The sequence below is a fragment of the Triturus cristatus genome, chromosome 12 (genome assembly GCF_964204655.1).
Source record: "Triturus cristatus chromosome 12, aTriCri1.1, whole genome shotgun sequence".
Lineage (NCBI taxonomy): Eukaryota > Metazoa > Chordata > Amphibia > Caudata > Salamandridae > Triturus > Triturus cristatus.
In genome coordinates this window covers 206,880,711-206,904,774 of record NC_140595.1, presented here as the reverse complement: position 1 = coordinate 206,904,774, position 24,064 = coordinate 206,880,711, and the positions used below count along the sequence as shown (strand labels likewise).

The window sequence follows — 24,064 nt, the reverse complement described above, 5'->3', positions numbered from 1 at the left end:
TCAGTGAGCTGGTGTTTAGGAACATGTGTGTGGGTGGTTGCAAGACTGTGTGAGTGTCAGAGAGTGGGGTGTTGGGTGCTTTCAGTGTAGCGACTGTTGGGTGTGGGTAGGTTCATGAAAGCATGCAGCATTCGCAGGAGAATGCTCATTTGGCGTTGTGTGGAGCAGCGACCTGGGTTGAGGGTGTGGAGAGTTGCATCGTGGTACCGACAGGAAAGGGAAAGAACCAGGGTTCCCACTCTGGGAGTAGATGGGCTTTCCTTTTGCGCACCAGTGGTTCACCTACTCCGTGTCCACACTGTGGCTTCCATTAAGTAAGTCCTAGAGATGAGATATCACTTCCAATGCTGATGGACAATGGGAAAACCAGTGATGTCACTTCCCGTGCAGATGGATGATGAAAATGAGTTCTCTAGCTTGGCTTTTTCTTTTAAAGATTGTTTTGGTGGCACACTATCCCTGGGTTGTTGAACATAGCTATGTTGGAAACAGCCATGTTCTCAACTGTCTTCTCAAGTGTATATGCTCCTGAATGCTTTAGTTTGCACTGAGAAAGCAGTGCCTCTTATGTATTTCTTACAGTAAACTGGTATACTTGAGAAAAAGAGATGGGAAAAACAAGCATTGGCATAGCCAATAGGTCTCGCTTTTGGGACCTTCTAAGTATTTAGTTATGCAGCACAATATCCTTGGTGCAACCACATCAACTGTTGCGTGGCTAAACACTTAGAAGGTCCCAAAGGCGAGACCTATTGGCTATGCCAATGCTTGGTGTGGTTGTGGGTGTGTGGTTGTGGGTGTGTGGTTGTGGGTGTGTGGTTGTGGGTGTGTGGTTGTGGGTGTGTGGTTGTGGGTGTGTGGTTGTGGGTGTGTGGTTGTGGGTGTGTGGTTGTGGGTGTGTGGTTGTGATTGTGGGGGTGTGTGTGTGGGTGTGTATGTGGGGGGTGGTTGTGGGTGTGTGTGTGGGTGTGTGGTTGTGTGTGTGAGACAGTAATACTAAAATCATCTAAAAATAAATGAACACAAACATCGAGTTTGTGGAAAGAGAAAGCACGTTGTAAGTCAAACGGGCGCAGCAAAGAATTAACACAACAACAAAACAAACAAGATCACTTAGCGAAGACTGAGTGCTGATAATGGATACACACAGCCCATTATCTTAAGAGTTCGATTGCAGCCAATGTGCACTCAAACCTGCCCCCTCCTTGTGAGTTGCACCCCATATTTCATGAGTTGTAACTGCTGCACCCACCATAGCGCTTTGAGAGCTAAAGCGCTACATAGGTCTAATCGATTAACCATTCGCCAATATGCTGTGCTTTTAAAGAGAATGTGCCAAAAGTTTCCAGCTTCCTCATCATGTCCTCATGAAAGCGCCAACGAAAGGACTCCCTGAATGGTGCAATGGACATGAAGCAGCCGCTGCGATCAGAATTAAACACTGTGAACGTTGTCAGGTTTCACAGTAACATTTCCTTAATGTTCTTTAAGTTACAAAACAGTAATACTATAAGCATCTCAAAATAAAGGAATACAAACGTCGAGTTTGTGGAATGTGGAAAGAGAAAACACATTGTAAGTCAAACGGGCGCAGCAAAGGATTCACACAACAACATGTTCTTTGATGTTTTATGTTCTTTGAACGAGAACATCAAAGGGGCGCCGCGAAAGTGATCACGGGCGCTTAATGAGCATGACGAGGTTTGCCAGCCTCTTCTCCTAAGTGTGCGCCTGCGCACATGCACTGTAGCTCTAGGCTGGCCATGGTAGCACTTTTTGAGCCCTCACAAAAAGTCTCGCCAGACAAGTGCATGCGCTGGGTCAGGCGAGACCCAAAAATTAATGAATGAGAATAAATCTGAGAATTACCACTGGGTATTTTATTTTGGGATCCTGTTTCCATAGCGAAATCATTTTCCTTACAAATTTGGTGCCGTTTGACAAATCTTAATGACCTTTTCCCAAAAAAGGTCTCATCTACCTCCGCTTCTTTCTGCAGGGTTTTGGGGTTATTGTCAAGCAGGAACTGATTTAAAAAAAGGGGGTGGTCCTAAAAACGTTTTCCCTATTTATATTTTCGTAGGAGGATTGAACAGCCAAACATTTTCTTTCCAGCACTACATCACGTCCAGCTTGGAGTACAACTTAATTTGCCACTAGATTGTGCTTAAGTAAATCTTTCGGTCAAATGCTTTTTACATCGTTGCTACACGTGCCATGAGAGAGAATCTGTGCAGCTTCCAGTGTCCAGGAATTGTGAGTTTATACTTGTGCACCACCTTTAAATTATATCACTCGCACACCTCCGCACAATGCCATGTCACCTCTCTCGCCACACTACATTAAGTTTAACTTGCTACTGTAACATGCACTCTGTTCTGGCAAATAATATAATTTCTGATGTCAAGTGTTTTAATTACTGCAATTATTTCACATGTTCTAACTTAGGCAATATCCAGGGTTTTCGCTAGTGCATGTAGGAGTGAGTTATAGTTTATGTAGTGTGGCAAGTGAGTGGGTATGGAGGTGCGCGAGTGATATTAATTTAAAGGTGGTTGCAAGTATAAATGTGAGTTTTAACTATGACTTTTAGTAATATGAAAGCGGTGCATAAATAATAATTTCAACTTTTAAGTTTTTGAAGTTGTTATGGTTTTGTAGTTTAAAGTGTGTTTGGCACAAATAAGATCTAATGTTTGTGGAGTTTAATTTGGTTTTGTATGCCATTCATGAATAGTATTTTTTTCTTAACTTGAGCTTATGTTTGACCTTTGTTTTTGTTTTTTTTTGTGTGTGAATTTCAATGGTTTTTATTAGGCCTGGGCGGTAAATTCCGTTCTGCTCGTGTAATTTGTGGAATTTGGGTGATTTAGCGTGACGCGGAGAACGCGGAGTTACCAAAAATTCCGCGGTTTGGCAGAATTATTTGCTTGTCCGCGCTTTTAAAATGCATGTTGGCAAGATATTTCTTCCCGAGCACGCGAACAGCGTTCGCGAACAGGATAAAGGCGTTGCGAACGGGCGGAACAAGCAATTCCGCGTGTTCGCGGAGATTTTTTACCGTTTCGCTGAGCTTTGCGTAGCGCGACTACGCAAATTCCGCCCACCCCTAGTTTTTATAATAGTGACAATTTTGTAATATTCGTCCAGTTTAGTTTAGTGGAGTGTTATTAAGTGGAGTGAGGTACAATATAGTGATGGATAGTGTTGTAAAGTGTACTCTGGTGCAGTATATTGTTTTATAGTGCAGTGGAGTAAAGTGTAATGAGGTATAGTGGACTAGCGTACAGTGGAATGGCATAGTGTGGTATCGCATACAGTGGAGTGACATACAGTGAACTTGGATACAATAGAGTGGCATATATTGGATTGGATAGAGTGTTGTGGTGTGCAGTGGTATACAGTGGGATAGTATACAGTGTGGTTTGGTAAAGGGAATTTAAGTCCTGTAAATATTATAGTGTATTCTCGTACATTTTAGTGACTTACAGGGGAGTGGAGTACGTTTCAGCGGCATATATTGGAATTTCGTGTACTGAAATAGTGTACAGTGGAATGGTGTACAGTAGAGTGGTGCAGTGGAGGGACGTAAAGTTAAATATAGCGTAAAATGGACTGGTGTATATAGGAGTGCAGTGGTGTAGCGTAGACTACAGTGGGGTACAGTGTAATACGGTCCCTCGCAATAGCATATAGTGGAGTAACATTACCTGTAGTGTGATACAGAAGAGTGCCGTAGAATTATGTATTGTTTAGTGTCATAACGTTGAGTTTAGTGGCGTTCACTGTTTAGACGTACAGTTGAGTGCCATATAGTGGAGTAGTGTAGAGTGTTGTACAACCCAGTCAGGTTAATTATAGAAGCGTAGACTCTATTAATGTACTTTGAAGTGTAGTTTAGTGTAGTGGTGCAGAATGTAGTCTTGTAAAATTAAAAGCATACAGTCGATTGTGGTACAGTCCAGTTGTGCATAGTACATTTCAGTACAATGGAGTTGCAGTACACTCCATTAGTGTACCATCATGTGGGCCATAGTGGAATAGCGTATAGTGGAAAAAGCGTAAATTGGAGTTTGGCACAGGCGAATAGCGTAGAATTTCCAGCAGTACGTTTTAGGGGCATCTAGTTAACTGGCATACATGATAGTGTAATAGAATACAACTGGGAACAATATAATAGCATAGAGTATAGTGGTGTAGATTGCACTGGTATACAGTATAGTTGGGTGGAGTAGAGTAACATACAGTGGATTAGCGTAGAATGGAGTGGCATAAACTGGAATAGAATACTGTAAGTTGCTTACAATGGGTTGGCGTAAAGTTATCAGTTATACAATGGAGTGGCATAAAGTGGAGTGTGTAAATTAAAGGAAATGTAGCGTTAAAACATTGCTTCTGTTTGACACAATTTATCTCCAAAATATATATTGTGATTTGTAAATGGTAGTGGAGGGTCCGAAAAAGTGTTTAAGTTTAATAAATGTCACATGAAGTCTTTTACTGTGCTCATTGCGAAATACATAATTCATATTTTTTTACAGCTTGGAAGGATTAGATATTATGGTGCGCAGGTGTTTATTTTGGGTAGTGCAGATAAGTAGTGTAAGTATTTTAAACGTTTTATTTAAACTTTGTGAGATCTGTTTGCGCGGTATTTTTGCGAAACGTGTGAATTTCGCTGTACTACCATGGTACATAGTGATGACAAATCATTAGCTGATTGGCTAATGACTTCCTTTACAAAAGTTAAAGGGAGGCATGTTGTTTTTAGGTACACTTCGGTGTGTTCTGCGTTACGCCATCTGATATAGGTAAGTATTTGGTTAGATTTTTTTACCCTTCCTTTTACCACTTTACAAAAGTGATAATAGGTAGTGCAGACTATTTATACCTTTCTTTATCTGTGTTTAAAAAAAAAAAAAAAAAAATTATGGAATTTTTTTTTAATTTAAATTTAGACACACCATGACACAGCTTATGACTACAACCACCGTCCGGCAGCGAATCAAATGGAAATGGGAGGTACACAGCTATGTGCCTACAACCCAGAGGCCGGCAGCGAGTCTTTGAAGAGAAAGTTCGAACCTGTGATAAGCAGTGTATAGAGCTTGTGATATTGCCACATGTATGTAAATTAGAAACAAAAAACACCGAAAGAAAGGCGCCCACCCCCTCCATCACCCTTATTCTCCTCTGCACCACCATGTGATCATACTCTATGTTCCGGGTATCTAGCCGGAGTTGTATCCGGGCATAGATGCAACAGTTGCGCCACAACGTGGTTATGTTGTGACTTCCTGATCGTTATATGTTAGGTGCAGGATTATTAAAAATGGGGACAGGTCATCTCCCTAAATTCTTTTGCTAGGATCGTGATAAATGGTGGCCATAACTCCGTGTAAGTTTCAGCACTGTTGTCGAGCATCATTGACGTGTTCCGTGGCCATTGCAATCCATAATCTCCTTAGCCAATTTTTTTTTTTTTTTTTAAGAAATGGGTAGCGCCGTACCACAAATGAGTTTTCTAAGGTTACAATTTTTGTTTCGAAATTACTCTATATTTTTGTAGCACTCTACGGGGAACGGTGTCTTTTTTTTAAATTTATTTTTTTAATGTAGAGCAGTAATTCTTTGTAATTAATGTGCTACTCTGTACACTTTTATCAGCATAATAAAATATGCTAACGTTTGAAAAAATACTGCAGCACACTAACTTTATAAAATATAATTAGGGCTCCCGGTTTTATAATATTTATCCATATTTATTTTTTGGCCACCTTATTGGTATTTATACATATTTATTTTGTGAATGAGAATAAATGGAGTCGTAAAATGATATATTTCCATGTTTATTTTACTGATAAATATGCACTTGTACTTTTCTGCCTGTGGCGTTATAGCAAATCAAACTGCTAAATATAGCTAAACACGACACCTGCAGGTAAATATCAGCATTATAATACATATATATGTTAACATATGCATGTATTTAGGGAAATCTCAACCTGTTTTTTAACTTCCCATGCTGTCTATCTGCTCAGCTGTTGTCCTGGAAATCATGAGGATAGCATGGAGAGTGCCCACATGAAGCACAATATTCAGTATTTTTCCACTTTAAAAACATAAATACAGATGGGAAACTCATTGTTTTCTGCCTGCATTTCTCTGTCAAAATCAGTAAAACGGAAAAGTGGGAGCCTTAAATCTAATATCATATGGTGTATTTTTTTTGTTGGTACCGCTGGAGTACTGAAGTACATATAAACGTATAAATATTTTTTCCTACCTATTACTACTATAATAAAGTGGTAATGGGGATTGGGAAAAATACCAAATCTAATACTTATCTAAAGGCAGGGAAACTCGAGACGGAGTGCTGAAACTTTTCAAACACTCCCCCTCCATCATCGTTCTACTGCTCACTTCGTCGCCCAAGTTCAGACCCAGTCATATGCAAATCAGTCTTGACTCTGCTCCCCATGGGAACAGTCCAGCCCAAACTGCCAGACCAGTCCTTCCTGGACCAAAACAAGCATTTTCGGACCAGTTTCGTGGTAACACCCCTCATCAGCCAGGCTAGCTTGATTCCAGAGGCAAATTGTGCAAGGGACCCACTTCTGGGCATACCCTGCCAACTTAAGGCGAACAAAGCAAACACAATAAGATGATGGACGGAGCGCTGAAACTTTTCAGACACTCACCCCCATTCACTATTAGTTCTGGGTTAAATCTGTCATCGATCTTCTGCTGACTTTGCCACCCCAGTTCAGGCCAAGCCATATGCTAATCAAATGGACTGTTTCCATGAGGGACTGGGTCAAATCTATCATCTTATTGTGTTTGCTTGAAAGCTAGCCTGGCTGATATGGAGTGTTACCCCCGAAACAGATTCCAAGATGCTTGCTTCTGGCCCAGGGAGGACTTGGCCTGGCAGTTTGGGCTGGACTGTTCCCATGAGGAACAGGGTCAAGACTGATTTCCATATGGCTGGGTCGTAACTGGGGTGGTGGTGAAGTGAGCAGAAGAATGCTGATAGATTTATTCCAGATCTAATAGTGACAGGAGATGAGTATCTGAAAAGTTTCAGCGCTCTATTCATCAACTTATTGTGTTTGCTGACAACTGTAAATGTATCCATTTGTTTGTTTATGTGTTCTTGTTTAATTACATTTTGATCTTTAGGTGTTATTTATTGGTGTAACTATTGTGGGGCCATAAGCATTGCATTTGGTGTGCAAGATATGGTTCACTTGACCGTTGTGCCATGTATGGATTGCAGTTTTAACCATAGTTTACAAATTTCAATGTGGTTATTTGGGTTTAGTTTGTAATCCTGAGAGTGGAGTGTTTTTGTTTTTTCACTACCATCTAATGAAGCCCTGATTGACACCCATGAGCATCTGTTCTAAGCCAGGGGACCCTGATTTTTTGACATATCACCCTACTACAAGAAAGTTTAGTGTTTAAGGCTCCCCCCCCCCCCCCCCCCCACACTAGGGTGAACACAATTCTTTCCCCACGACTCCTCCTAGCAGAAAGTCAAAACGACTTGAGACATTCTGGAAACTAATATTTTCCTCAGCTAGTCGAGCCTTTAAGTCAGTCAGCACCATCTGTTTGCTGAGGAGATCTTAACGCCACTGGAGTCTAGCTATCCTGGCTGAAGAGGGGTGAAACCTCGAAACCGGTCCTAGGATGCTTGATTCCGGTCCAGGGAAGACATGGCTTGGCAGTTCGGGCTGGACTGTTCCCATGAAGCACAGGGTCTTGACTGATTTGCATATGGCCATGTCTGAACTGGGGTGGCGTGGTGAGCAAAATAACAATGGATTTAACCCAGATCTGTGACTGGGGGTGAATGTTTTCCCAATGTGCAACTTTCCGTCCATCATCTTGTGTGTTTTAGAGATCTTAACAGCTGTCCTTGAGGAATTTTGAGCCAATCTGGCCCAAACCAATCAGGATGGACAGGATGCTGCAAAGTACATCATCTGATCTTGGCTGCACACTGTTGATTGCTTGGGCAGAACAGTTGGCATTATTGTGGTGCTTTAACTGCATCCTTGGATGCAATCCACACGCTTCTAAGAAGACCTGAAAGCCTCATTAATGACCATGCCGTTTGATGGGTCTCACCTGTTTGGTGAGAATGGCCGATTCAGTGATGGAATGCTTTAAAGAAAGCAAAGCCACAGTGTGTTCCATATTCTTTTCCACCCCTGCAAGACCCTTTCTCAGCTACTTCAGAACATTGGCGTACTGGCAACACCAAGGCCCACTGTCCTTGCAACTGGCACATTTCCTCCATGGCTGGCTAAGATTAACATGTGATAGGTGGGTCCTGCAGAACTTTCATGTGGCCGCTCCCTGCCATTACTTTTAGACCCACCACACATTCCACCCACACCAGAACATCTTTCAGAGAAGCACCTGTTTGTCTTACTCCATGAAGTGCAGACTTTTGGTCAAAGTAGCCACAGAGAGGGTCCCAGCTAAGGAACTGTCTGCCGTTATTTCCTTCTGCTGAAGGAGGACAGCGGCCTTCATCCAACTTTAGATTCCCACTTTGTGAATTCCTTCTTGCAGGACGAATTCATGATGCCCACTTGGGCGTACGTTTTATCTGCCCTGGATCCATTCAACTGGATGATGTCTTTTAACCTGCATGATGCCTACTTTCATGGATCCATCCTGCAGTCCCACAGACACTTGTTGTTCAAGGTGGGCCAGGGGTATTTTCAATTTGCTATGCTCCCCACGGCCTCAACAGCCCTCTAGGGTGTTTTTCAAAAGTGATGGCGGTGGTCGATGCACAATTTCGGAAGTTGGGGATTTCAGCTTCCCCTAAGTTGATAACTGGCTGTTGAAGGCAGGCTCACCAGAGTCTGTTGTAGATCCACTCCTGGCATCACTGTGGTTCATTATCAACATGCCAAAGTCGCACTTTACTCCTTAGCAGAGTTTCCCTGTAAATGGAGCCACAGTGGATATGGTGCACTTTCGGGCCTTCTTTCCACCACAATGAGTCTAGAACATTGGTGGTATGACCCCATTGTTTCAGCCTTGGCCTTTGATCTTGGTGAGAGTGGTTCCTGGACTTCTGGGCATCATGGCAGCCTGCATCCTGCTTGTCAACGGTGTGAGTTGGTACTTGCTGCTTCTGAAGTGAAACTTGATCAGTGGGCCCTGCATCAGGGGAACCAGCCAAACTCCATCCAAGCTTTGGAGGAGATAGCGAAAGACCTGTGTTGGTGGTTAAACTGTTGGAGTTGTGTACTAGCCGCTTGACATCAAACCCTTCCTACCATCAGTTGAAGGGAGGAAGTGTTGGGTTCTCGCGGAAAACACCACCGTCCTGTGGCACTGTAACAAGCATGGCAGGGTGGGGTTCTCTGTTCTGTGCCAGGAGCCCCTTTGTCTCTGAAGCTGACTGTAGCATAAACGCATCTTCCCTGGTTGTGAACCACCTGGGGGGATCTTTAAATGCCCGGGCATAAAAACTTATCTTGCCGTGCCTGGCGGATCACGAATGGCAGTTACTTTTCGTGGTGACAGAATACAATATGTCAAAACGCTTGCACGCTGAAGTTTTCAAGAAGGCTCTCTCTCCTGGACTCATTCCAGATAGAATGGATCATGGTACTCCTGTGCGACTTCCTGCCACTACCTCTCCTGCCCAGAACCAACTGGGCCCAGGCTACCCTTGTGGCTTCGGACTGGGCAAGGAGAGTGTTGTACCCGAATGTCTGGGCATGAGCATCTAACTCCGATCAGGGTACCCCTGCGGAAAACCCAGCTGTCGCAGGAGCAGGGCAGGGTTCTGCATCCAGACTTGCAGCTTTTACCCCCATTCTTGGAGATTGAGCGACAGCCGTTAACTGCATTAATATCTTCAAACCAAAGTTGTGGATGTCATCCTAGCAACCAGGTGTCCTTCTACTAAGTCTGTCTATGCCGGTTGTTGCAAAGAAGTTTGTAGGCTGATGTCACACCTGCAATACGGCTCCCTTGCAGGCCAAACTATCAGATGTCCTTCTGTTTGTTTCACCTGTAGCCGAGAAAGGACTTGCATTGGGCACTGTTAAAGGTTATCTGCCGGCCCTTGTGACCTGTTTATGCTTTCAAGACCAACCTACCTAATTAAAATCACCTGTTGTGATGAGATTTCCAAAAGGTTCTACTCATTTATATCCTCTGAAACCCTTTGTGATGTCACAGTGAGATCTTAAGTTGGCTGTCCGTTTCCTCAAGTGCATGCCATTTGAACCATTGCCCAGCTGTCCACTGCATCTTCTGACTCTGAAGACCCTTATACTGGTTGTGGTGACTTTGATTCGCCATGTGAACGAACTCCAAGCGCTGTTGGTGCAGCTGTCTTACACCTCCTTTTTCCCCGATAAAGTTGTGTTGAGCACCAGAATGGCCTTTTTTGCAGAAGTGACGACTACTTTTTATGTTGGGCAAGACATCACTCTACCAGCGTTCTTTGCTCTGCCTCACTCCTCAAAAGAGGAGAAGAAGCTCCACCAGCTGGCCTCCAGAAGGCTTTAAGCTTTTATATTGATCGCATCCAAGAACTTTGTGTGCATGATCCATTCTTAGTGATGTTCTCTGGGAAAAAGAAGGGCAATGAAATGCAGAAAAGGAATCTGTCGAGGTGGATAGTCCTCTGCATTAAGATCTGCTGTGCACCTGCCAAGAGGCAGCTTCTGGAGGGATACAGGTACATTCTGCCAAGGCTGTTTATACTGCTTGGCAGACGGAGTGCCTGTCCTTCACTTCTGTCAGGCTGGGTCGTGGGCATTGGAAAACACTTGAAACACTGCCATGATGGTCAGGTCCGATAGGATGAGGCTTTTTGATCCGAGCCCTTCCACAAGCTCACCACCTTGGAAGGTACTGCTTTGGAAACTACTGTAAAGATGAGGCATTTTCGGTTAGAAGTTTCTATCAGAAGAACAAGTTATTTACCTTCGGTAAGGCTCTTTGTGGTGGATACTCTAACTGCAGGTTTCTTATTGCCCTCCCACCTCCCATTGTGTGGAATCATCAGTAGGTATAGGTCTGGTGTTGGGCGCCAACTTTTTAGCTTTGTTAATCCTTGTTTTGCGTGTGGACGTGCTTCTTATGAAATGGCAAAAGGCTGTCGCTCACAGTAAAGTTAGCCAATGGCTGAATTCGACTAACCCCTTGCCCCATGTTGAATGCTGTAGTGGGAACAAGAAAATGTGAATAATAGCTCAATGGGGGAAGAGGGCTGGCTGAAATGAACTATAAGTAAGTATATTATACATATTATTTTAGTAAACTGAAAAGGTTTTGGCTATTTCCAGACTTAAAAATGCCTATTCAATGAAATTCTGACCTAACCTTAAATACACAGGCGCTGTCACTGCTTCTCTAATAAATATAAATGTTTCAGACTAACAGACATCCACACAACTATACCAAATACCCTAAAAACATATATATATATATATATATATATATATATATATTTGCTTTAACCTTCCATTTTGAGGTATATGCTGACCATGTGCCCCCCCCCTTGCTGCTTGTTTCATCCTCTGCTGCTGTGTAGTATGTCTTCAAAGGTGATTGTACATTTGCTCACAGCCATTCTAATTCATAGTGACAATGATCAATCTGGTGAAAATGTTGTTGGGCCCCTGTCTTTCTCACAATTCCATGGACTTACTTAGTCCAGCACCTAGACATGATTGATTCACAGTGTTTGCTGGACATATTTCCAATGATTTTCACATTACTGAATTATAATCTCTACTTTCTCTCATAAAATAAAGTTCTCAAGTGCAATTTAGAATTTAAACAACAATTGCTTAGTAGCAAGGTTAGGAGCAAATTGAATCCCAGCATTCCATTTAAGGGCATGTTGACTGTAAGGAAGTGGGTTTGTGTTGCAGTTACCCCCTCACTTTCTGCCTGATAACTGATGCACTTTTCCTTGTTGAGCCCTGGGCTCCTGACAATCATGTGCTTAGGGCCTGTGTTCCTTCCCTAAAAACTGCCTAACAGCCTAAACCCAATTGGCATCTCTGGTCACATGTCAGCCCCTGATAAATGGTACCCTAGGTACCCAGGGCCTTGTGACCAGAGAAGGCTCCGAAGGGCAGCAGCACTTATTGTGCCACCCTTAGAGGCACTGTACCCTTAGACACACACACTGCCTTTGCAGGCTGAGTGTCTTGGTGCAGAACAAACCAAAGAGTCGACATGGCACACATCCCTGTGTGCCATGCCCACAACACACACTGCCCTGGCATACCTCAGTGACCCCTCTAGCTGGGTGCCCTATGCCAGTGGTGTTGGCACAGGTGCGTGACCCCTGTGCCCCTACAGTACCCAGGTCCATTCCTGGGCACTGTAAGTGCAGTGCTGCCATTAAGAGTATATGGTGCTGGGAGGTTGTCAACACGAACTCCACAGCACCATGATGGCTACACTGAAGACTGAAGTTTGGTGTCAAACTTCTCAGCACAGTAAACCCACACTGATGCCAGTGTGTTATTTACTATAAGATGCACGACAGAGGGCATCTTAGAGATGCCCCCTGAACCTAACCTACAATCCATGTCATGTCTGAGGGGCTGCCTAGGCTGCCACACAGCAGACATGTTGCTGGACCCCTAGGTAGAGAGCCATCCGCTGTCCTGGGCCTGCAACAAAGCACGTCCTGGGCGAGGTGCTAGGTCTCCTCCCCCAGGATGGGCAGGGGAAGCTTCAAAGGCATGCCGCCTTTGTGAGCTTCTCCAGGCCACTTGCTGTACTCAGCAACTGGCCCCTACCGGTTCTGACCCCCACTCTGGCGGGAAGACTGGCCAGAAACCCCAAGGAAGGAAAGGGGGTGTGCCAGCCTCTGCCAACCCCACCCCTCAGGTGGGGGAGGCGAGGTGAAGCACATCTCCGGGCTCTTGCCATCTTGAAGATGGGGAGCCCTGCCCAATCAGGACTAGGCTACTGCCCCCCTCCCACAGGAGAGTGGCAGGATAGGGGGTGTACCCACCCCAGCGAAGGGATCCATTGGTCCCTGCCCTTTCCCTACCTGTAACGCCCCTACATTTAGTATTTAGGGTCACCCTGAACCTTCCTTCCTCAGATCCAGATTCCGAAACAGCAAAGAAGATCAAGAGACAAAAAGACCTGCCGTGCAGCTGCTCACAAGAGGAAGACACCAACTGCTTTGGCCCCAGCCCTACCGGCCTGTCGACCCTCGAACCTGCGCCTGCTAAACTCCGGCATCTCCAGTGGCCAGCAACCTCACAAACCCCGGAGGTCCTGGCTACCTTGTGACTCTAAGCAACTCGGACTCCCACGAGCAGTGGTACTGCTCAAAGCAAGTAACTGACCCCTGGCGTCAGCCAGGGACCGCGAACCCTGCACACTCTGCACCCGACAAGCCTGGCCTGTGCTGGAGTGAACAAAGACCCCGAGGACGTCCCCCCCCCCGGCGACTGTGACCCCGAATCCAGCACCCAAGGACCCACCTTGACGCTCCTGACGACGCCTACAGCCTCCGAACCAGGGATCCCTCCAACCGCGACCAGCCGAGGGTAAGTTTTCCCAACGCCAAAAGGCACCCCAGCGCCCTGCAGCCCCCTGTGCCCAACTCCTGGGTGCCTACCTATCCTCCAACTACCCAACTTACCTCTTGAAGTGGTGGTCACACCTGAAGAATCTTCGTCCCCGAGCTTGCAGCCTTTGTTCGTTCTTGAGCTTATCCTTTGCAATCCATTCAGCGCCTGACGGCTCAAAAGCACCCTGCACCCAGCCGCCCGAGTGGTCCTGGCAGTGCAACTTCTACTCTAACCTACTTCCCCATTTGCCCATAGCAAGTGACCAGGAGCCCAGCTCCCACAGCCGCGTGGCCTGCTAGCCAGCAGCCACCAACCACAGGCCCCCTGCCTCCCATAGGATAACATTGGTCCTACCTCACTCTGCACCCGAATGCCCCTGTGCCGCTGAGGGTGTAACAACTGTACTTACCGGACCCCGGGAGACCCCTGCGTCTATACCCAGAACCTGAACTCTGCCAGTTGAGTACTTACCCAAAAGCCGATAACTCACTTTTCTTCCAAAGGGTAACATTGACTGGTTTCACTTGAAAATTCTTCTAAGTGTGGAGTTTCTAAACTTTAAAATATTCACCTAAAATCAACTGAGTAACGAAAACGAAAATACTCATCTGCTATCAGGAGAGATCCCAGTGCTGGATCTTGGTGCCCCACCCTGAACCTGAAAAGTTATTACAATCATACTTACCGCTAACTCAATTTTCTTCCATAGGAAACCATTGACTGTTTTTCTGTGAAATTTCTTCGAAGTGTCGATTTTTGCAAACTAGAAATATTCTTTAAAAAATCACACCAACTGTGAAGACTTAATTACTTACCTGTTTTAGATAGATGTCCCAGTGCTGAACCTAGGAGCCCAGCACTGGATTACAAAAGTAACAAGAACATACTTTACCTGTAACTTTAATTTTCTTCCATAGGAAACCATTGAGTGTCAATTTAGCAAACTTACAAATATTCGTTAAAAATCGCCTGTATAACCTAAACGCATTCTCTCTACTGCTTACAGGTGGTGCACTATTGCTGGATCCAAGATCCAACACTGAACTAGAAAAAGTAACAATAACCCCACTTACCTGCTAAGTGAATTTCCTCCCATAGGATAACATTGGTGATTTTATCAGAAAAGGTTTCTAAGTGTCAACATTTAAAATAACAAAATATTGCTTAAAAATCACAACAGTAACTAAATCATATTTACTCACTTGTTTGAGGAACTGTCCCAGGACTGAATCTAGGATCCAGTCCTGGAGTTAGAAAAGTTATCCTTAAAGTAACTAATTGCATTTAACTTAAAATTCCCATTGAGCTCCATTTATTATTGTGTTTGAAATTGTGTTGCCTATTGCAACCACTGTAACTATTATATTCAAAAGTCTATTGCCTATTGAAACATATTTATCTAAAGCATCTCAATCTGAGAAAGTATATTTTGATACCTATTGTTGGTTCTAAAATAAAACTACCTATTTTTATACAAAAACCATTGGCCTAGAGTTCAGTTCTTGAGTGTGTGTGAGACCATTTGCTGGCTGGGTGTGTGTAACAAATGCTTTACACTGTCCTCTGATACTGCCTTGCTGCTCGACCAAGCTACCGCTTTAGGGCGTAAGGTTATATCTGACTTTAGCCTCTGCCAAACCTCTGGGGACTGTGGACTCTGTACACACTGTACCTATTAGGGAACAGTATATACAGAGCCACTTTCTCACATTGACTGGCTAGGTTTTAGGATGAAATCATATGGAGTGGTTTAGCATATCCGTTTGCAAAAAGAAGAAATATGCAATCCTAGTGTTCAACTGATTTTACTGAGCCAGCTCTGGGGCCAATTTTACAGCAGTGGGATAGATTCCTGTCATCCTACTAACTTTTGTTATCCAAGATGATCTCTTGTTAGGTCAGACACACTGGGGTCATTTGAAAATATACAGGCAACCTCACTGGGGTTTTCCAATCCATTTTTTTAAAGGTTCTAAAACAATTTTGAATTGCTCTTTGCAGACCGTCTACCTTATGTTTTTCAAATGCTCATTTTTGGGTTTATACATGTGCCTCAAGGCAAACCACAATAATGTGGTGCTCCTTTTCAATGCTCATAACATAGGAAAATATTTATATAGCATTGGGAGATAGAATGAGTAACTCAATGGATCGAGATAGAATGGCGGAAGATCTGTTTAGGAGTTTGAACACAGGAGTAAATGTAGGTCATGCAGGGAGTAGTGGGAATCCACAGAGGAAGGAAGGATGACAAGACAAATGTGTACGATTAGTGAAGTTGAAATGCCTAAGTGGCGGGATGGGGCTACATTTAAACAGTACATTAAATTCAATAAAAATACTGAGGTGTCTCAGATCATACCAACATATGATGTCTTAGATGATGACATGCTTATGAATTGGGAAAAATAATTGACATCTAGCTCCTAGATTCTAATGGGGATATTGATAGAGAATGCAGACAGAAAGATTGCCAAGTTGCTAAGTGAGATTCAATTTTTGGAAAATGAAAAGAGTTAAACCTGCTGGAACCTACAAAGAAAAAATAGTACATTTTAAATGATGTACTGAATAAATATCAGGAAGATGTAAAACCGAGGAAGGCCAGAAAGTTGGAGAGATGAGGTGGACTACTGTAAGTGTAGGGATTTGCCTTATGAAATATGATCATTCAGTGACAAAGAAAATGAGTAAGAAGTTGCAGGAGCTATTCTTAATAAGTTGTAGCTCCACCTCTATTAGTAATCCTTCTTTCACTGATCGAGAAGTAGATGTGGGGGAAGGAACATCCAATCAAAACATAAGTTGGAGCACTTTTTTGGGGGAAGTGCGGAGAATAAAATTGGGGAGTCGGGAACACTCCATGAGGTCGGAGAATTATAAAGGGGAAAAGAGGTGGCAGACCGTGAAGAGGGATGCAAACCAGATCCTGGAACAGGAAGAAGTAGGAATGAGTTTAAACTAGGATGTGTCTATTATCAACTTATAAGATGCAACATTTAATCCAGAAAACAAAAAGAAAAAGATTTTATATGAATCCACAAGTAAGTAAAGGATTGCATTCAAATGTAACCAGTTCTGTCTCTAGTGAGTTATCAATACAGGACAGACATGATACCGTAACATTAATGTCTATGTCTGATCTAGAGAAAGACCAGTTAGAGTAGCTGATGTATTGGATAAGTTGAATGTTCAAATGGATTTCAGTGTAGCGAGTGAACTTTAGATCAAATCACGCTGGACACCTCTGCTAACAAGTGGTAACAATATAGACACCATTTTCTGACTAATATGTGGGGATCCTTAGTCTCGGCAAGCAGACTGCTCTCAAAGCATTGCATGAGAGTGAAGAGCTGACAATAAGGGAAGTAGATAAAGAAGGAAATATTGTGGTCATGTACCATGAGGGTTATGAACATGAAATATACTCTCAACATGCTATGAGAAAGTGATGGGAAAATCGACTATTGAATTAACACAAAAGATTAATTTCGCATTGAAAAAGTGGCATGACAATTGTCTACTTGATGAATTTCTGTGTTTGTGTCCATCGCCCCAGGTATCCATGTGTTTATACTCTCACAAAGGTACATAAGAACATGCCATTTCCTCCAGGGAGGCCGATTAGCTCAAATATTGGGGATCAGGCTGAACGGTTATCTGAATTTGTTGATGTATTTTTCCAGCCTTTTGTTATGAATTTACCTTCTTACATATGTAATACCAAACTTGTACTGAGTTTATTGAGTGATATTATATGGGAACCAGGAATATTGATGGTGACACTTGTGATGTTGTGTCAGTTTATTCAAGCATTAAGCATGATAAAGGAATGTTTGCACTTCCGCATATTTGAAATAGTAGATCAGCAAGCTTATGGGAGCACACGGAGATGCTGTTATCAATGATAGAACTAATTTTGAATAAGCGTGTGTTCCTATTTAAGGATGAGTGGTACAGGCAACTACAAGGGACTGCGATGAGTTCCAGGTTCGCTCTTTCTTACGCAACCCTCTTTATGGGGTGGGTGGAGGGGGAGCGGATCTGGGGCCAACATGGTGCCCATTGGAATGAGTACATTTTATATTGGGAGCACTTTATAGATGACTGCTTTACAATATGGACAGGGAGTGTAGAACAACTTGGAGGTTTTTGGGAATATATGAACAATAATGATTCAAATATACAACTCACTCACTAGTATAGTTATGAACAGATTGTCTTTCTTGATGTGGAACTTTACATTAAAGATAATGAAATACAGAGCAGACTTTTTCGAAAACCAACTTCATATAATTCAATTTTACATGTTTCTAGCGCACATCCTAAGAGCCCGATTAACGCAAACAAATTTGGGGAGATGATGCGGGCAAGACGCAATTGTAGTGATGAACAAGATTTTCAAAGCAGTTTACAGGATATGGAGATGTAATTTCTAAAAAGAGGATATGACGTGCATGTTATCAGAACAGCTAGAAACAGGGTTGCGAGAATAAGTAGGAAGAGCACTTTTAAGTGAGACCTCACATTACAAGGCAAAATTGAAAAAAGTAAGGTTGATTACTGATTTTAGTGGATCTCACATATAGTTCACAAATGTCTTCGGATTCATTGGCATCTTCTACAAGCAGATAAAATGATACAGGATTATATATCTAATAGACCTGACATTACTTTTCGAAAAAGGCAAAACACTAAAGAGTCCCAGCTATCCTATACAACAGTCTAAAAGTAATTGAATGACACAGCACACGTTAGAATTCTACAATGCGGTCACTGTGGGATGTAGAGGTGGGCAGTCAACAAGACCAAGAAATTCAGCAATGGGGGCACAGATGAATTTGGAATAAGATAAAAAAAATTGGTTGGAACACTAAATCTGTAGTGGACATCATTGCATGTAAATGTAATCGTATTTATGTTGGGGGTACAACAAGAGCATTGAAAGAAAGAGTTGGAGAACATATGAGGGCACTTAAATTAAATGATGTATGTTATCTAATAGTGGTTCATGCCCCAGAATGTACAGCTCAAGCACAATACAAGAGTTTCAAATGTTTTGGAATTTATCATGTGATCAGGGACACCCGGGGGGGATTAGATAGTTGTCTCTCAGATGTAGAGAAACTATGTGGGTAATGAGGTTGAGGGCTGGTGGAAATGGTTTAAACAATGACGACGAATTACAATACAATAAATGTGTGTGCTTGTATTAAAACTTTAGCATTGGCACACGTGCACCTCCTTCACATGAGTTAAGTTACATGTTTTGTTGTATTTGGTTGAACTACCATTTCACACCATATTGTCCGTCCGTGGTTATGTGCAGATTTGTTATTTTGGATCCAGTTATTTTCAATTTGGAATTGGTTGACACCATTTTATGTCTTGAGTGTCTTAACATGGTGCTATATAGCCCCAATTTGATTTTGAATCTTACCTACCAGAATGGATGTTAAATTAGCAGGAGGGTTCCCGGTGATTATATCGTATTCTCTATGAGGTAAATTTTAGTGCTGCGACAAATAGACTTTTAAAGTTGACACTAAGAGATTTCACGTATATGCACGCGGGAGAAACACCATTCAATTGAAATTGAATGGTAATCTGTAGGCTTAGTCAGTCTCTTATTTTGCTGATATTTGCTGATATTTAAGGTATTTCGAGATGGCGCCTACATGGGATATTGCGAGCTGGTGCAACATAGTAATATAGGAAGTTTTACCTTAGCTTTGATCTTGCTGTTTTGAAGCCTTTCCCACATATCGCCTACAGGGGATGCTGTGTTCTCAGGCACACTGCATCTGGATAGTTCGATTTTGAGTTCTGAGTATGCTGCTATATAAAGCAGGAAGTTTTACTTTGAAATTATTAACACAACAATGCACTAATTTGCTTTCTAGTTTTAATTTTGCCAGTATGTTGAAGCCTTTCTAATATTTCGCTTACAAGGGTTGCCGATTCTGATACGCACTGCATCGGCATGGTCCGCTTTTGTGTTCTGAGTTTGTTGCTATATTTAGCCATTCCAAGATGCCGCCTATACGGGACGCCATTTCCGAGGCGTACATGCTACTTAGGTTCTTGCTTGTCAGATATTACCGGAATTGGTGAGGTTTACCCCGATAAAGGGCACTGGTCATTCTAAAATTGCCCACATTGGAAGGTATTGAGGCGAGTCTTTAAATTGTGTTTTTAAGATACAATGCTGATGAATACGGGAAGAGGTTGGCATAATGCAATTTACAGCAAGACATTTGGGCGGGGCGTTGCTGGTGAGTTTAATATAACTTAACACATGATGTGGGTGCAAAGATTGGGAAAGAGAGAACGGACTGTTTATTTTCTGTATTGTCCCATTCCAGACGTATTGAAATAATCATTGCTCCTCATAAGACCAGATAGGAAACTCGATCCGGAAAAACTGGTAGGGGGCATATTCTGGTGATTACTTTTGTATTGGAGGATGAGAATTTAGTGTTTTTAATTTAACTTAATTGTTTTTTCAGAACTAGTGGATACTTCTCAGAGGTAAGGATAGGTACATATATATTTTGATGAAATGGGAGCGCTAACCTAGGGTTAATCACTTAGTTGTGGGTGTTTCAAAACTGGGTTTGTGGATCACTGGTGGTACTGCATGATTCACATAAAGTGTGCTATCTCGTGATGGGATTGAGGTGGACTTCATGATGGGGTGGCAACTAACCTATGACATGATGGGTACATGATTTGCAATAATATGAAATCTGATGATTTTTTTTTTATTTTATTTTTAAATTGAATGAGATGTCATTATGTCTGACAGAGGAACTTAAGTACTGTTTGTTAGGTTGCATGGGTTTCCATGATGTGCACACTGCTATTCTGGTATCATTAAACACATGGTTTGAGTCGCAGGGTGAATTTTGTGTTTTGGGCAAACATATTTTTGCTAAAAAAACGTAATGAGGTTTTAGTATGAATTTTAGCCTGATGAACCCTCACATATTACTGTAATAGGCAATGGTTTTGGTGTTGGATATCCCTTTCTGACAAACCCAGGATGCGCCACAATTTGTACTTTGATAATCCTTGTTAGACCCATTAACCTCTTCAGTGCCCCGCCCTTTCCCCGCCCTGTGCCGGGCGTTGCATTAGCGGGCGGGGTTCATGACGAGACCATCTCGTCATGGGCACTGAAGGGGTTAAAGAGTGGTTGTATGTTGTTTTGCCAACTGCAATTTTATACATATTGTGTATTTTTATGCCTAGCAGTTACTGTGATGAGCAAGCGTATGCTTAATACAACAGAACGCAGTTGGTAATTGTAATGTGCCAATGATCACGACTCCAGGCCTGATTGGTCATCTTGGAAAAGTTATGTGAAATGCCATAAGTCTCATCTGTTTATTATGAAAATGCAGTAAGCCTGAAAAGCATATGTTAAGTCCAAAAGGCCTTTAAGGGTAGTTTGTTACTAGACTGTATTAAAACTTTAGATGGGTATTATGTTACATGGAAAAACTCAGAATACCTTAGTAAAGGGTATTGGTACTAGGAAACCCTGGGCCGGTAGTTTTTCAATGTGATAATCCTTCTAGACCCTCTTAGGAGGGGATGTTTATTAATGTGTTGCCAACTGTACTTTCGTAGATTTATTTTATGATTGTATGTCCAATAGTTGACTTTTGGAAAAAATTAGGCACTATGTAGTAGGCAGAGTTGGTTTGTACTTTGATAATCCTTGTTCGACCCATTAAGCAGTGGTTGTATGTTTTGCCAACTGCAATTTTATACATATTGTGTATTTTTATGCCTAGCGGTTACCCTGATGAGCAAGCGTGTGCGTAATGTTTTATGACTGTATGTCTAACGGTTGACTTTTGGAAAATATTTGGCACTATGTAGTAGGCGGAGTTGGTTTGTTAACTCACCAGTGATCAAGGATGTAGTCTTTACTGGTTCGTTGTTTATTATGAGAATCTACAACATATAGAGTTATAGAGGGGTAACGGTGAATTAAGGGGATGTTTTTCACCGAGGGACTCTGAGTGACCTCAAATAGATCACGAGGAATTGTCTATGATGTCACTCGGAAACTCAATGTGAAAAACCTCCCATAATTCACTTTTTACCCATATATAATTTTATGTTCTGTATCACCTTCATATTCATCTGCTCCTGCTTTCAATAACTATTCATAAGCAGAGGAGTTAAGGGACAGCCATTCATAAAATGGCATTTCATTCCTATCTCAATTCTTATAAAAATGGCCCCCTGCCACCCACCCCCACCACTCCCCGCGTCTCCCATTCTCTCCAGAAGCTGTGCTCAATCCTTTCCAGTGTTGCTCTGACAGGCTCTCGGAGAAAGCTTATGCTCCATACATAAGCCCTGAGTTGCTTATGATAACAAGTTGGTGATAAAGGCCATAGGCTTCATCGCATTATTGGAAACAGTTTTTAAACTGTGTTAAAGCATGTTGACAGACATTTTGTTACATTGAATCTACAGATTGCTGTAGAAGGCAAGAGATTTGTTGTTGGTTATCCTATTTGACAAATCTTGGGGGTAGGCGATTTGCACTGTGATCCTTTCCAGACTCTTTGAGAAGATCTTGACCAGTTTAGTTGCCGGTCAGGCTCTTGTAAGACCAAACAAATCATTTAAGCTTTGGGTCAGTCCTCTAAAGCCATTGGTCTATTCAATTGCTATTTATATTCTGTGCAGTCCTTTTTAGCCATGAATCTATTAGCCTGTAGGTGACTGTATTTTTCCTGATCACATGTGCACATTCACCTGAAAATGAGTACGCTTCAGTGCCAGGGCTGGTCAGCCAGACCGTTACTTCTCATTTTTGTTTCCTTTTAAGGGTCCAGGTCATTTTATTTCCTTCTCCTTTTTTATTAGTTTATTTTTTAATTTCCGGCAGTGCTACTAGGCCACTCGCTTGACATTCATTTAATCTGATGGGATGCAGCCTCCCGTACTGCCATTGCTTCTAAATCAGATTGCCGCCTTTGGAATGGTATTGTCCATACTGTATAATTTTTCAACCATTCCAAGATGAATGTCTATTGAGAAGCATTATGTCTGCCATCTTGAATTGGTACAACCATTTTACACTATGCACAGTACCATTGCTAGATGATTACTGTGTGCGATGTTTACTGAGTGGCCATTTGGAAAGATATTGTTGATAATGTATCATTGTTCTCCTACTTCTAGATGGCCCGCGTGTTGCTCCAAATGTGTCTACCACGATTGAACTTTAAAACCACAATAAGCAATGTACAATCCCTTTAGAATGTGGTCGCCCACTTCTGTGTTTAATCTTACTTTTTACAGCAAGAATATGCTTAGAACATTTAGGTGACTGCATGTTTTCGTTTTTCTATTTTTTTTTTTTTAATTTATCTTGCACATGCTTGTTGAGTTTGTCCGTTTTATTGTGGCTGTGTGTGAAATCAAGAGTGAGCCTCGGAGTGGATGAATGGATTCACGAATGTAGAGATGAGTCAGAGTGCATGTATAATGAAATTCACCCATGACTGCAGCTGCACCTTAAATTATACGCCAGACCTATTGGCATTGCTATTGCTTGTTAATGATCCTATGCTATTTCAGTAATCTGTAAAATGTGCATCTGACAGTTAGCCAAAGATTCATGCAACAAAAGCATGAACTCATTTGAGATACTTCATTGTAAGAAGTTTTGAACTGCTCTGCTCAGAGTTAGATTAATAAACTCATCCTGAGATGTAAAATAAATTAAGCTCCACAATATATTTTAAGTGAAATAGTCAGCCACTCCTAGGGAATTTCGAAACCTACTTTAAAATAACCACTTGGGGACATCAGTGTGGGTCTCTGAGTAGCCTCCAGGAGGATTATGGTCATTGGACTACCTTGTGCAAATGCTTGGTGTCATTACTTTCCAGCAGCAGCATCAGCTCGAATGAGAAGCCATTGTTGGAGGTGGACAAGCCAATGAAAGCACAAGCCTGAAGGCTAGCTCTGCTCAAGGTCCTGTTTGGATCATGAGCTCATAACGAGCGGAACTTACATGTGACTTCTGCCTGACGAGGATGGCGGCTCTGTTTTGTAGCACTATCTTGGCGGCACAATAAAATCGAAGGCTGAGGCTTGTATTTCTTGAAATGTTTGTGAACAGAACCTTTGTCATCCGTACTCAAAAATGCATCCTATTTCAACATTTCCTATTTCAACGCCCTATTATGTGGGGTTACTGTCTCAGTTGTTATTGAAGCTTCAGCGAATGCAGAATGCAGTAGCGAGATTAATTCTGGACATCCCCAAATATGAACCAGTTTCCCATTGATTGAGAGACCTCCACTGGCTCCCAGTGGAAAAAAGAATTCAGTCACAGTGCCTAGCATATAAGGCCCTACAGAGTAAAGGACCACTGTATTTGAGGACACACCTCCGAAGATATATGCCAGCCAGAAATTTAAGGTCAGCTCATT

General features: G+C 42.4%; 1 protein-coding gene across 3 annotated transcripts in view; it reads left to right on the top strand.

The window, feature by feature from the left end:
- GFOD2 (Gfo/Idh/MocA-like oxidoreductase domain containing 2) overlaps window positions 1-24,064 on the top strand; it is a 158,432-nt gene that overhangs the window by 9,208 nt on the left and 125,160 nt on the right. The gene's annotated exons all lie outside the window — the stretch shown is intronic.